At 35.4% G+C, this 15969-nt stretch overlaps 1 protein-coding gene across 4 annotated transcripts in view; it reads right to left on the reverse strand.

Annotated features, from left to right (window-relative positions):
* Positions 1–15643, reverse strand: part of LOC150091709 (fibronectin type-III domain-containing protein 3A-like) — a 489490-nt gene extending 473847 nt beyond the window's left edge. Inside the window, exon 1 of one of the 4 annotated variants that reach the window (XM_090376531.1) lies at positions 15437–15643. The gene's annotated coding sequence lies outside the window, so the exon portion shown is untranslated. Of the gene's footprint in view, positions 1–5663; positions 5718–14730; positions 14853–15328; positions 15364–15436 lie in introns of those variants that run through there. The other 3 variants (XM_090376557.1, XM_090376540.1, XM_090376549.1) reach the window with 3 other exon arrangements.
* Between the last annotated feature and the right edge of the window lie 326 nt (positions 15644–15969).

Consider the following 15969-nt stretch of genomic DNA (forward strand, 5'->3'; position numbering starts at 1 on the left):
TTTCAAGGTTACTGTTCATTCCAATAGAAGCAGTGCAAAAATCACTGTCACCTCTGCCTGTGGCTACTGTTAATCTATTAGTCTGTGTATCTAGTAGTGAGCTATAGTGGGCTTGCAAGAGCCCATTGTTATTTATTTATTATTTTCTCTTTTTGAAAATTTGAAATCCTGGAAATATTGAGTATTCAGAGCTAGAACTACGGTGGGCTGAGCAGGGCTCCATCAACAGCATTTTAATAGCACAATCGACCAGTTATGTGTTTTAAAATTGCTTAATTTTTAATTTAATTACAGTCTGACCTCTGTTTAATGAACTTCTTTATAGCAATTTTTTTTGAATTACCATTGGTAATTACATCTAAAATCATCTCTGTAGAATGAAGAAAATTTCCGTATAACAAACGGATTACAAGAGAATTAACGCATTGCTCCCACCTCTGGCTTTTAGGCAATTTAGGCAGTTGGAAAAGTGCAAATTAAGGGTTAAAGGGGATTACCATTCTATAATGTTAGTGGTGCCCTTAAAACCTATGCATCCAACTATTCCACCTACCGAGAAGTCACACTAGTCAATATGCTTTCCATAGCCAGTCAGAAGATTAAGGCATATTTGCGACATGGATAATTGCCTCTGGTCAACCTGTGTTGTGGTTTCTCTTTACTCCAGAAAACAATCATCTGTTTTTCGGAGAAGTGAGTGATCCATGCCTTTCAGTAAATTTCTCCTGTCTAAGTTTACATGGTCACAGTAGCTGAATATCCAAGTGATTCCGACAGTGTGGACAGTATTCAAAGAACTTGTAACAGTAATGATGTGGGGGGGGGCAACTAAAATATTAAATAAACTTTTTGAAGATGAAATGTTGGCAGATTTTCCTTCACTGAAGAAAATGTTCCAAAATATAACTGCATACAGTCGATGATTAAAAAAAAAACTATGCATTATATCAGCAATCTCTTAAAAAAAACCAGCACGAGTTAAGGATGATTACTAAAGAACTTGATGCAAAAACTATAGAGATCGGTCGTGTGTTCGGGCTACGATGGTCAGCTTGTAGCTTACAGAGAGCAATTATCCTGCTTTGTGTAAAAATTTTGAATCGGAAGTTAAATTCAGGATTACTAAACAGACTTTTAAGTCTGGAATTTCTTAATGATTTAGCACTAATGATTGACATCCTGCAGGAGCTCTCTTACCTTTCAGAAGCTTTACAAAGTCGCAGCATCACTATGGTAAAAGCAGATAAATTAATTATTCGAACTATCAATGCTGTTGCTAATTTGAAAAATTCTGAAGTAAATTATGAAGCTAAAATTGAGAGCATGTTGAAGCTGAAAAAATTTGAAGGAATCAAAATCGAAATTAAGACCACATTTTGAAAATTACCTCTTGACAAGCTATTAAACTGTATTTTTTATCCTTAAATGATTGGTTATTAATACAACAGAGTAATTTTAAATTAAATAAAGAAAATAATAATATCACTGACAATTAGGAATTGAAAGAAATTTTATACGTATGCTACCCAGACACGATAGGAGGGAGTATATCATGCGAGCCTTGTCGATCAATTCGGCCCTGGAAAGATTGTGCAAGGCTTAAGGGATAGAATTTTTTTCAGCCTCCTCTGTACTTGTTAACAGGAGAGACTGCTTCTACAGGGATGGGACACACTTAAATAGAAAGGGTGCAAGAATATTTCCTGATGTTATGGAGACAGTGTTAGGTGGATCAGAAAACTGATAGCTTGGGGGGGATACAAGGACTAATAGTTTAACAGTAGCCATAGGCAGAGGTGAAGATGATTCTTGCACAACTTCTTTTAGAATAAGTAGCGACCTGGAGCGAGGGGTATTGGGGGTTTCAGGGACGGATAGCAGTCATCCTGAAATAGGTGGGTATATGGGATGTATTAGGGTGAATAGGAATAGGAGCATGTATGCTTGCATGTATACCAATGCTAGAAGTATAGTAAATAAATTTGATGAATTTGAAGTGTTGGTCAAGACATCAAAGGCATATATTGTTGGGATAGCAGAGACGTGGTGTCACACAGATATACGGAATGCAGAACTGGAATTTGGGAAGTAAAATGTGTACAGAAAGGATAGACAAGATAGAAAGGGAGGAGGTGTTATGCTGTTAATTAAGAAAAACATAAAATCAAAATAAGTGCACCCAATTGATACAGATGAAAAGTGCACTGTTGAGTCAGTTTGGTGTGACATAAGCACTGCAAAAGCAAAAATAAGAGGAGTGTGTTATAGACCTAATGAGTACAATGAACAATTGTACAGAGAAATAGTGGGCTAGTAAATCAGAATGTCTTATAATGGGGGATTTTAACTTCCCGGATATTGACTGGAACTTGTGGGTTGGTCACCCACACACTAGTCTGACTTTTGTGGATTTATTGGATGATTGTTTTCTGCAGCAGCATGTTCAAGAGGCAACCAGAGAGAGTAATACTCTTGATCTGGTTATCAGCAGTGATCATTCGTCTATTAAGAATTTGCTGATAAAGGAACCACTAGGTGGCAGTGATCACAGTGTACCGATGTGGGATTTACTTAAAGATTTAATTACCATCAGGGGTAAAGGAAAGGGTTTTTGCTTCCGTAGAGGTGAGTACAGTGGTCTCAAAAAGTTTTTAAATTCTGTACAGTGGGATCAACTGACGATGTTACCAACAGTAAATTCTAAGTGGGAAGCATTCAAGGAATTAATCGTGGATGCTACTAAAAGTTTCATACGTATTAAGAAATATTGTTCGAGGTTTAGGCCTAAATGGTTATCTAATGAGACTCGTAACAGGGAAGAAAAATGCGTGGGATGCATATAAATTATCAAGCGACTCAGAAGACTGTGGCAGATATAAGCTAGTCTGTAATCTGGTCACAAAGGAGGTTAGGAAGGCGAAGGCAGATTACGAGAAATCCTTGGCAAAAGATGGTAAGAAAAACAGCAAGGATTTCTTTACTTATATAAACTCTAAAAGGAAGGGGATGAATCTGATTGGTCCACTTGATATCGATGGTTCAACTGTTGATGATCCTGCTCAGATAGCAAACAAACTGAATGAGTATTTTGCATCTACATTCACACGTGAGGAATTATTAAGGTTTGAAAATGGCAGAAGGTAATCAAATTGTAGCAGGATACTTAATAATTTTATAATAACTGAGAGCAAAGTGGAGAAGAAATTGTTGAAGTTAAACATGAGAAAAGCACCTGGGGTGGATGGGATCTATCCAGTTATATTAAAGGAGGCGGCAAAGCAACTAAGCAAACCCTTAGCCATAATTATGAGAGCATCCTTGGACTCGGGAGGTTCCCACGGACTGGAGATGTGCAAATGTATCCCCAATTCACAAAGGGGGATCGAAGGGTGACACGAGTAATTACAGACCAGTTAGTTTCACTTCTGTTCCAGGTAAAATAATGGAGTCACTGGTTAAAGATGCATTGCAGGATCATCGAGAGGCAACCAGACAAGACTGCAGCAATAATTCAGACACAGCATGGGATTGTTAAGGGAAAGTCTTGTCTGACAAATTTGATAGGATATTATGATGTGGTTACAAAGGAACTGGATGCAAAAAATAATTTTGATATCATATATTTGGATTTCAGAAAAGCTTTTTGACACTTGTGCATGAAAGACTTTTGTACAAATTGGAGCAGAATGATATTAGGGGTAAGTTGCTACAATGGATAAAAGGATGGTTAAGTGGGAGAAGACAGAGGGTGGTAATCAATGGGTGCTGCTCTTCGTGGACTAATGTTATTAGTGGATTCCCACAGGGTTCGTTGTTGGGTCCTCTGTTGTTTTGTATATTTATCAATGATATTGATGAAGGTATATCAGGCTTAGTGTTGAGGTTTGCAGATGATACAAAGGTTGGCAGGGTTGTTAATGACAGTAACGGCAGTGTGCTACTGCAATAGGATCTAGATAATTTGGGCAGATGGGCTAAGAAGTGGCAACTGAAGTTTAACCTTGACAAATGCAAAGTACTGCATATGGGTAGAAGTAACCCCAGAGGAACGTACCAACTGTGTGGTACTACACTTAAGGTGGTAGAAAATGAAAAAGACCTGGGAGTAATTGTGCAGTCAGATATGAAGTTTTATGAGCAATGTAGACAGGCTGCCAGGGCAGGTCATGGGGTTTTGTCAATGATATATAGGAATTTTGCTAGCAGGGAAAAGGAGATGATTGTTCCTCTGTATAAGGCAATGGGCAGGCCACGCCTTGTGTACTGCGTACAGGTCTGGAGGCCTCATTTTAGGAAGGATGTAGATTTACTTGAGCGTGTACAGAGAAGGGCAACAAGATTGGTGAGGGGAATGAAGGGATCCTCTTACCAAGAGAGGCTTAAATTCTGCAAATTTGCGGTGGCTGGAGACTAGGCACCTGCGCGGTGATCTGATTGAGGTGTAAAAGACCTTGAATGGGTTGAGCACGCTGAATTCTGATGGGATCCTTCCACTTGTTCACATTACGAACCTAAGGGGCCATAAATTCAAATTAAGAAAGGACAGATGTAGAATAGATGTGTGGAAATTTGCCTTTAGCCAGCGGGTTGTTAATTGCTGGAACAATTCTATCTGTCGTTGTGGAAGTTGATAGGTTGAATAAATTTAAGGAGGAACTGGACAGGCATTTGGAGGGAATGGTGTGATTTTTTTTTTTTTTTTTTTTGGCTGATGCTGCATAAGCTCATACACTTGCTTTCTTGCATCACATGCCACTACTACTACTACCACCCAAAATCATGAAATATGGAAGAACTTTCGTCTCCATGGCAAGAAGCATGAGAGCCATGGCATGAACAATAAATAAGAAATTTAAGTTTTCTAATAAAATATGAAATAAAAATTAATGATTTTAGAGATTTTGCCAGGCAGGTTTATCTTTAAAATCGAGCGAAATTCCCTTTTCAATTAAAAAAAAAGCCAGAAATATCCATGAAACCACTGCAATTAGCAGTACTGAAGCTGAGTGAGTTTAGCATAATGAATAATATTGTAATCTTAGACAGTTAAAAACATTGGAGATATGATGATATAAATCTAAATGAAAAACCACTGCTTCAATTTGATCTGAATCGTTACATCAAATCTTTCCTCCATAATCATTGCTCAGCTATTGAGCAAAGCAGAAGATCGCCAACAAAAAAGAAGTAAATTCCGTCTGGCAATTTTTAGAGTAAATTTTTCTTGAATATATGTGTAATTTTTTTCATGTAATCTGTAATTTTTGTATATCTTTTCTAGAATAGTTTGTTTTTTATTTAATATTCGTTTTTATTGTGTAGAATGTTTTGTGATATATTTTTATGTTATTTGTGATAAGGAAAATATTTCATATTATTTTTTATTCACAATATTAAAATTTTTTCATGAAAAAATGTATCCATTGTATTTCCCTAGTTATAAAAAAATTAGAATAAAAAAGTGGCACATGTACCGAGCACATGCGGTAGATGGTTTTATGTGAAACATCCTTCACATTTCTTTTAGATATTTTGATTTGTATATATTGATTACAAAATAAAAAAGCTTTTGTATTGCAAATATTTTATTGATCATTCACAAATTTCCATAATTTCTGGAAGACAAGATACAATTTATGATAACTAAAGTAAGAGATGTATACTTGCGACTGCAACGTATCTAAATGTCTGGAAAGCAGCATCGATTGAGGTACCTGATCTTGTAGTTGAAACGACATACATAACTGTTGGGGACACCTAACAATGGAATGTAACAAAAATGCGAGACAAAAAAAGAAATTGTTGACAAATATTTGTAATGTTGCAGTCATATGACAAATACTTGTATTGCTGCAATCATACTTGCCACAGTAGTAACTGCAGGAAATATAATTGCGACATCATACTATTCAAAAATTCTAAAAAGTTAGATTTTTTGTGACTGAAAAGATATCTCGTTCCAGTCACGAAAAATGTGTCATGTGCTCTAATCACATTACTAGTGAGTGCTCAGCATAGACTACTGGTGTGAACATGGGAAGCACCTCTGGCAAATGCCACAAATGATGTCACTTCCATGACTGATCAGATTTACTCAGTAGGTACCCCCAAGGATGTTTCACGTCAAAAAAGTCAGCAAAACTGTGAGCCCACTGTTAAAATATTCCCAGCTCACCACTGTGTGTGTATCCCCTCTCCCCAAGCTAGCAGTTTTTCAACCCACTTAACACTGCCTTGATAGCAGTAGCAAATATTCTTGCAACACTTTCTATTTAAGTGTATCCATCCCTGTAAAAGTAGTCTCTCCTGTTAACAAGCACAAACCATGCTGAGAAAAATTCTACCCCATGAGCCTTGCACAATCTCTCAGGATCAAACTGATTGACAAGGCACTCATCACTCCCTCCTGTCATTTCTGGGCAGATTTGAAAACACTTTCAAATTTAACCTTTTTCCTATAGCATTTGAAAATTGTTATTTTTGTGTTTTCAATTCATTATTGGCACATAGGCTAGAAAAAGTTTGCTCTTTTCATTCTCAATTTATCTGTGTGGTACTAATTCAAAAATTATGTTATTATGGGATTACTACTACCCAGATGCTTTACTTTGCATTGATCAACATTATGCCTCAGTTAGCATTTTTCACACCACGCACCTACAATTTTGTTGAAAAGGCATACTCTAATTAATGTCAATAATCACTCTGCCCATCTTGAGATCATCAGTAAACTTAGACATATAGGTTGTTTTTTTAAATTTAGGTATTTTAGGTTTTTTAATTACCTATTTTATATAGAAATTAAAATACCTATCAATATCATTAATAAATATTTAAAACTGTATAGGATCTAATGCACTGAATCAGTGGTCATTTATAAGTACTCACTCTCTCCTACTTCTTAATCATCCAATTTAGAATCTGGAATGGTATCAAAAGCTTTACTAAAGTATAGAATGAAAAAAATTATTTGCATTCAAGTTCTTTGTGACATCCTCATATCAGACTGGCCAACCACAATTTCCTCTTAAGAAATCTATGCTGTGATTGATGTATCGCCAAAATGAGCTTACGTTATTTCTGACTCCATAAATTTTCTTGGCACAGAAGTCAAGAAAAATCCTGGTGAGGTTGGATTACTGGTTTAAAGCCAAAGTTTAGCCTGAAGCCAGTAACTGTACATTGTGGGTTCTCTTTTTAATAGCTACTAAGTGTAATCTGAAGCCAGTAGACTCAGTCCCACATGAAAATACCTCTAGTTCCTGCACATTACTGGTAGAATTCAAACCCAAATGTTTTCAATTAGGTTACAAGTGACATATCAACTATATGCCCGCAATTCTTAATTTCTTAGGATGAAGAAATTTATTTTTTGTATGAGGATGGCTCAGAGTAGACCTGTACTTTATTTTTATTTTATATTTTTAAGAGACCAACAAGTATGAGGAAGCAGCTTTCATGGTGGGTCATGTCAAATATTTCTCACACTTTTTGCCATTCTGTCATGCTTCCAATGTTTTCTGCAGCAGACACAATATAAGATGACATTTAGCCCTATTAATCCAAGCACTAAACAGCAGTTTATTGTGAATTTTTTGGTGAAAGAGAATGTGAAACCTGCCAAACTTCTATGCAGCTTATGTGCACATCATAGTGAAGAGATGCTATCACACACAAGTGTATATGACTGATGCAACAAGTTTTCAGAGGACTGCAAGCAGCCTTTAACCCTTTAACCATCATACAGACATGTTTTGTAAACTGCTATCACCAGTAAGAACACTTGTTATGTTGAAGAAATTATTTTGAAAAACAGGCATATTACAGTGCATCATATTGCATCCAAACTGTGCATAAATGTGAAGAAATTGTTCATGGCCACTTTCTATCCAAAAAACTATGTGCACAATAGATGCTAATGATAGTAATGTTCAATGGGAAGGTGTAGAATATTTGTAAACACAGCTGGTTTGAATCAGAGGAAGAAGCTGCATTCCTATAACAAATATTGATTTGTGAAAAGATATGGATACACCACTTCCCTCATAAGTCAAAGCAGTCTATCATGGAATGGTGCCACAGACTCTCTACCAAGTAAAAGATTCAAGATACAGCCATCACCTGGAAAGGTCACAGCTATCATGTTTTAGGGTGCAAAAAGAACAATCCACATTGACATTTTGCCATGAGGCTTGGTAATTAATGCATAGCATTATAGTAACCTGCCATGCAATGATGTGCACCAGCAAAGAAAACTGACAAAGCAAATCATCCTGCTGCATGATCACATTCTACAACTCACTAGTCTGAGAAAATGAGCCTTCTTCATTACAACCAGGGCTTGGACCCCCAGTAATTTTCCCTTATTGAGGCCAAATGAAAGAGTACCTAGAAAAGCAAAATTCCAAATGGATGAAGAATAAGCATGTCCTGATTTTTGCTACATGATCAGCCTACATCATTCTATACTGCTATCAGCCAGAACCTTTCCCCAACAATTAAATATAAGGTGTGATCAAGTTAAGGGCCAAAGCATATATCACATAATGAGTTATGACTTTTTACACTATGTTCAATGAAATGCATGAACCACCTCTTTGTCTGCAACCATTCTGAATTATTGTGCATTGAACATGAGTATTATATGCTTTGTTATATTTTAAAATGAGTGATTTTATTGAGCAGAGAAATTTATATAAAATCTGTTTCAAATTAGAGAAGGGTGCAACAGAAACCCACAATGTTGAAAACAGCTTTTGTGGAAGATGTTGGTGTCATCCAAAGAGGATATTGGTTCACAAAGCTTAAAGAGGGCTGCTTGTCTGTTGATGGCGACCTTCACTCTGACCACCCTCTACTTCAAAAACCAGTGGTTCAATTGCTCATATTCAAGGTCTCATCAGGAGTGATTGTTATTTAATTTAACTTATTTATTATTGATTGTTATTTAACTATCTCTAATTTCAATCCCATAAAAAATTGGTATTTTTTATGGGCCATGTCAGTCAATTTTAACACAAGATTTAGAAATGCCATACTCATGTATGGTGGGTGGTAAACACTGGATTTAGCATTCTACTTTTTTTTTCCTTTGTTTCTAAAGCTTAAAATCCCCTTGAAAGGTCACAAGTTTTCAATGCCTGAGAAAATTATTTGACACTGGAACTATTAGAAATATCAAATGAAGTCTGTCAGGAATAATTCTAGAAGTTGCAGTGTCAAAGTAGGAGACCACTTGTCTGAATAACTCTTAAGCTTTTTCATTTACCATATATTAGTGAAGTACCTAAACTTGTTAATCGCACCTCATTAGTGCACAAGGACAATACCTTAAAGGAGAATTGTTGGTATAGTATGTATGTATTTCTTATAAAATAAGAAATACATATATACTGGTGACTATATTTTCAGGAAAATGGAAAATATGTTGTGCAAGGATAGGTAGAATAGAACCAGGGTATATCTACCAGGAGCAAAAGAGAGGATATCATAAACTTGCATCCTTACAAGGAAGAAAGTTTATATATACAGCATAAGCCAAAAAAAAAAACTATCCACATCATCTGTCAATCCCCTCTAATAACTTGTCTAATGCTTCCTTAAATTAAAGTACCCAAACAGAAAGAAATTTGTTCCAACAATCATTCCCTCTCTGGATGAAGGCAAATTTTTTCACATCTATTCTACAACCATCTTTTTTCAATTTAAGTTTATTTCTGTGTTGTCCAAAAAAAAGTAAGGAAGCCATCACCATTTAGTTTACTCAATTCATTTAAAGCCTTAAATATTTAATAAGGTCTTCGTGCAAGAGTCTAGTTCCCAAGTGTTGCAATTTACAGAACTGAAGCTTTTTATGGTAAGAACCTTTGTGTCCTTGACCAATACTTTTTTTTCCTCCCCACCTAATCTTGTTGCTCTTCTCTGCACCCATTCCAACAGATCCACATTTTTCTTAAAATGGGGATTCCAGACCTGTATGCAATACTCAAGATGTAGCCTAACCATTGCTTAATAAAATGGGATAATTATCTCCTTGTCCTTGCTAGGAAAATTCCTGTTTATCACCGACAGATAGGCCCAGTGCTAGGGGTGTGCAAGTGAGGCACTTGCCACAGGCACTGCCTAAAAGAGGTGCTGTTAAATGCACTACAGCATATATATGCGTGTTAAGATACAATATAAATTAGGTGCCGTGACAAGGTTTTGCCTCAGACACCACAAATGCTAGCACAATTTCTGATGACAGAACCCCAAGAGCTGTAATAACAGCATGTCTGCACTGCTCAGGAAACCGTCAGACTATGCAGTTATCTCTAGGTATCTTTCATTCTCCACCACCTTGAGTGTGGCACCACCTAAACAATATTTATTCTGGGCTTACCACTATCCATATGCAGTACCTTTATACAATGTATAAAGTTATTTAATAAAAAAAATGTTTAGAAAAATTCTTAAATTCTTAAGTGTTCTAAACATACTTTTTATTTTTTTACTAATCCCCCTTTAAATTTACATAAGTTCTACAAGGTTCAGTGGCAATTTGTCTTGACAGCTGATTACTCTTTCACTAAAGGCAAATTTAATAATGTGTAACAACAACAATAATAATAATAATATTCTTTACTGATAAGTGATCAGGACAGATGGATAATAATAATACCTTAAACAGCAACCAGAGAGATTATTATAGGATCAGTTAGGAAACAATAAGAAATTATAGAAATCTACATTAAAATTGATCTATTCAAGAATGCAGTTCACATTAAGAAAACACTATTACATAAATTATAAATTATTACATAAAACACTTGATAGGATTGAATTAAAAACAGTAGGAGGAAAGGAATGTGGGAGTTACAATATGGGCAGATATGAAGTTTTCTGAACAGTGTAAACAGGCAGCCAGGAAAGCCCATGGTGTCTTTATCGATGATTTATCAAACATGATGCTGTAGAGATAGGGAGATCATAATCCCACTGCATACGGCAATTGTAAGACGGCATTTGGAATACTGTGTTCAAGTATGGAGACCTCATCTGAAAAAAGATAATGAGCTTCTTGAAAGGTTCCAAAGACAAGCAACTCAAATGGCAAGATCGGCAGGACAACCATATGAGGAAAGACTCCAATTATGTGGGCTACAGAGCTTGGCAATCAGGCACCTCAGAGGTGACCCAATTGAGGTTTATAAGTCTCTGAGAGAGAGATTAGTAAAATGAATGAAGATGGAATTCTCACAGTTATAAAGAATTCCAGAATTATGGGTCATAAATTCAAATTACAGGGGTTGGGATTTAGATTAGATTGTAGGAAGTTTTCTTTTAACCAGCAAATCGTTAATTGCTGGAACAAGTTGCCCTTGCAGGTAGTTGAGGCTGACAGTTTGAATAAATTCAAAGGTCAACTGGATAGTTACATGTGTAAGGAGGGATGCTTATAATTTGCATTTTCTTATCTACTTGGTTTTTTTTTTTTTTCCCAGTGCAGCAAAAGCCTGTGACTTCCTTGCACTGTGTGGCAAATACTAATACTATAAATATACAGATTAAACAAATATTCTGTATATTTATGTAATAAAGTTTTCTTACATATATTATTATTTTTTATTTATTGTAATAATAATGTACATAAAACTTTATCGCATAAATATAATTAAAAATAATAATCTGTATATAACTGAAAATAATAATAACGTAATAAACTTTTCTTACATATAGTCATTGTCTGCATGAATTTCTCATGTATGTACTTCAATTAGGCAATGATAGTTGTAGATTGGATACAAGAAATTTTCTTTTTTTCAGCCAAAAATTATAACCACACAGTATTACTGCGTGGTTATAAAATGGGTTTCCCTATTCAGGAGACCCTAGTGTCAAAACTGTTAGAGTTAGTGCTATGAAAATTGGTGGGTATGTCATTTAGAGTGTGGGGAAGCAATTTGTAGAAAAAAAAAAATTAAAAAATGGTTTGAACAACTTGCTGCCTAATCTTATAAAACTACAGAACCCGTGTAAATTTTAGGAAGGGTTAGACATACCGTGATGAAACCAGTCACCATTTTTCCTTTTTTAGTTGAAAAATAATTCTGGTTTCCTTACATCATTTTTCCTTTAGACTAATGCTAATATGCTCATTATATTCTAATGCAGGAAAATACCTTTGCAGTAATATTTACTCAACAGTAAAGTTTTAACTTTTCTTTTACACCAAAAATTTTAATTGCTGATCAGATACAGTACTGGCTCAGTCTGTATATTGTCTTTGTAAATTCTTCCAAAAGCAGTATATATATATATGTGTGTGTGTGTGTGTATGTATGTATACTGTGTGGTTATAAAATGGGTTTCCCTATTCAGGAGACCCTAGTGTCAAAACAGTTAGAGTTAGTGCTATGAAAATTGGTGGGTATGTCATTTAGAGTATGGGGAAGCAATTTGTAGAAGAAAAAAAATTAGTTCAAATTTTCGCCACCAGAGGAGAAATTGACACTGTAAACATCAGATGGAATACTTAACTTAGGATCTACAGATATTGTTTTGTGCTTTCCTTGAGATGACATTTCCGAAAATGGAGGCCTGCGTATCATCTCATTGGGGATGTTGACTACATGCTGTTTAATGCGTGCTTTCAAATCGACAAGCATCTGTATGCTACCACGGTAAACTCTGTCTTTTAGGTATCCCCCACAGTCAGGAATCACAGGGATTGATATCTGCTGATAGGGCTGGCCAGAACTGCAGAAAGTCTCTAAAAATGATACGATCAATTCCGAATATTGAACGGAGCAGTTCCTTCACTTGTCAACTAACATGGGGAGGGCACCATCTTGCATGAACACTGTGGTCTCCAAGCATTGCCTTTCTTGCAGAGGGGGGAATAATGTGATCTCTTAGAAGAGCGCAGTACCGTACACTAGTTACCGTACACCTTATGGGGTCATGAGGTGTAGACAAAGAAAATGGTCCGATTATAAACTCTGCTGTGAATCCACACCATACTGTAACATGTGGACTTTGTAGTGGTCTTTCATGCACAGTGGATGGATGAGAAGTTCCCCATATTCTGCAGTTTTGTGCATTTACGTCCCCACGAAGAGTGAAATATGCCTCATCAGGCCACAAGATCATTCAGGCCGACGTATCTTCAAGTTCCATACGAGCCAAAAATTGTAGATCAAAGTCTATTCGTTGTTGCTGATCACAAGACTAGTTCTTGCACTACGTGAATACTTGTACGGGAGCCAGTGTAAAATTATTCGAAGCACTTTCCGTGCAGTAGACCAAGGAAGGTGCAAGTCTCTTGACACACCTCTGGCACTACTGACTGGTAGTGTTTCGCATTCTGACCTGGAGGCCATTACAACCACCACTACCTCCATTCCGATACGTGGTCATCTCCTGCCTGGAATTACACCTAACTCCTTCGTCGCTTCAAATTTCTTTGTTAGTTTTTGAAGCCCCACTGACATCAAAGATCCTTTACACAAACCATTAAGTTTCTGATATTCACGTAGTGCTGCATTAGTGTTACTATTATTCTGGTAGAACAGTTTTACTAAAAGAAAACGTTCCTTTTTATTAAGAGCCATAATGGTTATTGACTGTGGCATTGGCCTTTCTGCTTTTATCTAACAGGATGTCATTTGTGTAAGCAGTATGTCTTGAAGTAAATGATAACTTTTACATATGTTCAGTGCTGTTTTCCCTGGTGGCGAACATTTGAACTAATTTTTTTTCTTCTACAAATTGCTTCCCCTTACCCTAAATGACATACACACCGATTTTCACATGCTAACTCTGTTTTGGCACTAGGCTCTCCTGAATAGGGAAACTTGTTTTATAACCACCCAGTATATAAATCGTTTTTTTTTTAGTTCAAGGATACTATGAACCACTATGGTATAAACCATTGCAAAAGAGAAAGTTTAACCTGTTGGCAGTGCCATAGCCTGGGGAAATTGACTGTTTTTTTTAAATACTTTTGTTCATCCATCTGTAACAATTTTTTTCTTCTCATTTTTACTAGAAACCACTTTTACATTCACTAGAAACCATTCCATGGTTTCTAGTAAAAATTTTAAAAATATCCCTTGAATTGGGTCAATATGCTGCAATCAGTTTTTGCATGAATGCTGGCGGTTAAACCAACAGATTAAATTTGTAATAATATTAAGAAATTCACACTTAAGTAATCCATTTGAAGTGCAAGCAAATTATTTTGCAACTTCTCCATTTATAAACAAAATTAAAACCTCAAAAAAAAAATTAAATTATAATTTAATCAAAATCATTCATTGTAATTTTTGGCAAAGTTTACTTTGCTTGGGATGAAAAAAGTTATTAAACTACATTTAAATATTGGGAATTTAATTTTTTTTTTTTTTTTTTTTTTGTAAAATGATTTAATTTCAATTACCAACTTTTTATTTATTTAATAATTTCAATATATTTAAAACTAAACTCGTCCTAATGGGAATTACTACAATATAACTTTTTAATGTTATCAAAACATATGAAATCACTTCTTTTTTTGAGAAATATAGTACCGAATAAACTAAGATTTCGAATAATTTCTTATAAACTCGTACTTCATAAGTTACAGTTACAATAGAAAGGCTAAAGTAACGTTTAAAGTGAATCGAAACTGACATACATATGGAATTTAAACGATGTAAACTTATAACATGAAGTGGCATACAATAAAATATGTACTGTCTGCCAACATACAGTAGAAGTTAGGGGTGAAACTGCATTCCAGCTATGAAACCCAACAGGCATTTCCTCCTTTTACAATATGGCACATCGTTACAAGCATCTTGTCAAGTGATTATATACTAGTCCATGCTAAAAAATGTCTGGTCGGTGGATTCAAAAACAAAAGCTTATTTCAATACAATAACTATCGATGAAACTCTCCATCCTCTTTCAATAAATCGTGTAAAAAATACTCGGATAAAAGCTATATCTCCAGTTCCACAGATCTGTACTTTCTTCTAAATACCATATGGTCACAGACACATGTGAAAAACAAAATCTCGTACAGACTTTATTCCTACTATGAAACAGGTTTAATTAAATTCTAAAGAGAAAGTGTAATAAATACTTTCTAACCACTAGTTGAAAGTAACTGTAGTACATTTGAAATTAAAAAAAATAATAATAAAAAAAAAAGTTGGCCGAAAAATTTGAAGAATAATGCGGCGATACTGAAGCGGAAACTTAAAATTTCAGATAACTGTTGATATAGCATCACAGAGAATAAACCATTATTTTTAGTGATGATCGAAGGCGATATTCAGAAGTAATTAAAGAAAACTAAAATTACCTTTGATAGTATAATATCGGCCGTTAAAAAATTACACTAAATAAATTAAACTTTCAGAGGAGTAAGGGATTAATTGACTACGTTAGTGAAAAATTAAAACTTCCTTACCGCAGTCTCACACATCTGCTTGTTCCACACGTAACAGAAATAAGCCTGCCAGTCTACTGTCAAACAGCAGACTTCTTCGGAAGGGAGGGCGATGAACAGATCACTAAGCCTACGTGTCACAGCCTAAGGCATTAACTTCGTATCTTCGGATGGCTAGTAACTAGTCTGAAAACAAGAGGATGCTATTTTATATATGAAGGGTATGTGTGTGTGTGTTGTTGCATGACATTTAAAAACAGCACGAATTAACATTACGAAGTTAAGCTTATCTTCTTTTTGAGCATCAACAAAAACGCATTGGTTGTATTAATGAACTAAAATGTAATGACAAACATTGTGCAATCAAATAAGAAAAGCTGTTTGGTAGACATTACTAAATGGAAAGATAACGAGTAAACTGAATTGCAACCGAGTGTTTACATATCAAACAAAACAGAACATATTCACTGCGGAACAGCAAGAACGGGACGGAACAGGGCACTTCATTCCGGTTGAAAAGTATAATTTGTCCAAGTAGTTCACGTTTGAAAAGT

The sequence above is a fragment of the Mastigoproctus giganteus genome, chromosome 1, assembly GCF_048544385.1.
Source record: "Mastigoproctus giganteus isolate SK-2022 chromosome 1, ASM4854438v1, whole genome shotgun sequence".
Taxonomy (NCBI): domain Eukaryota; kingdom Metazoa; phylum Arthropoda; class Arachnida; order Uropygi; family Thelyphonidae; genus Mastigoproctus; species Mastigoproctus giganteus.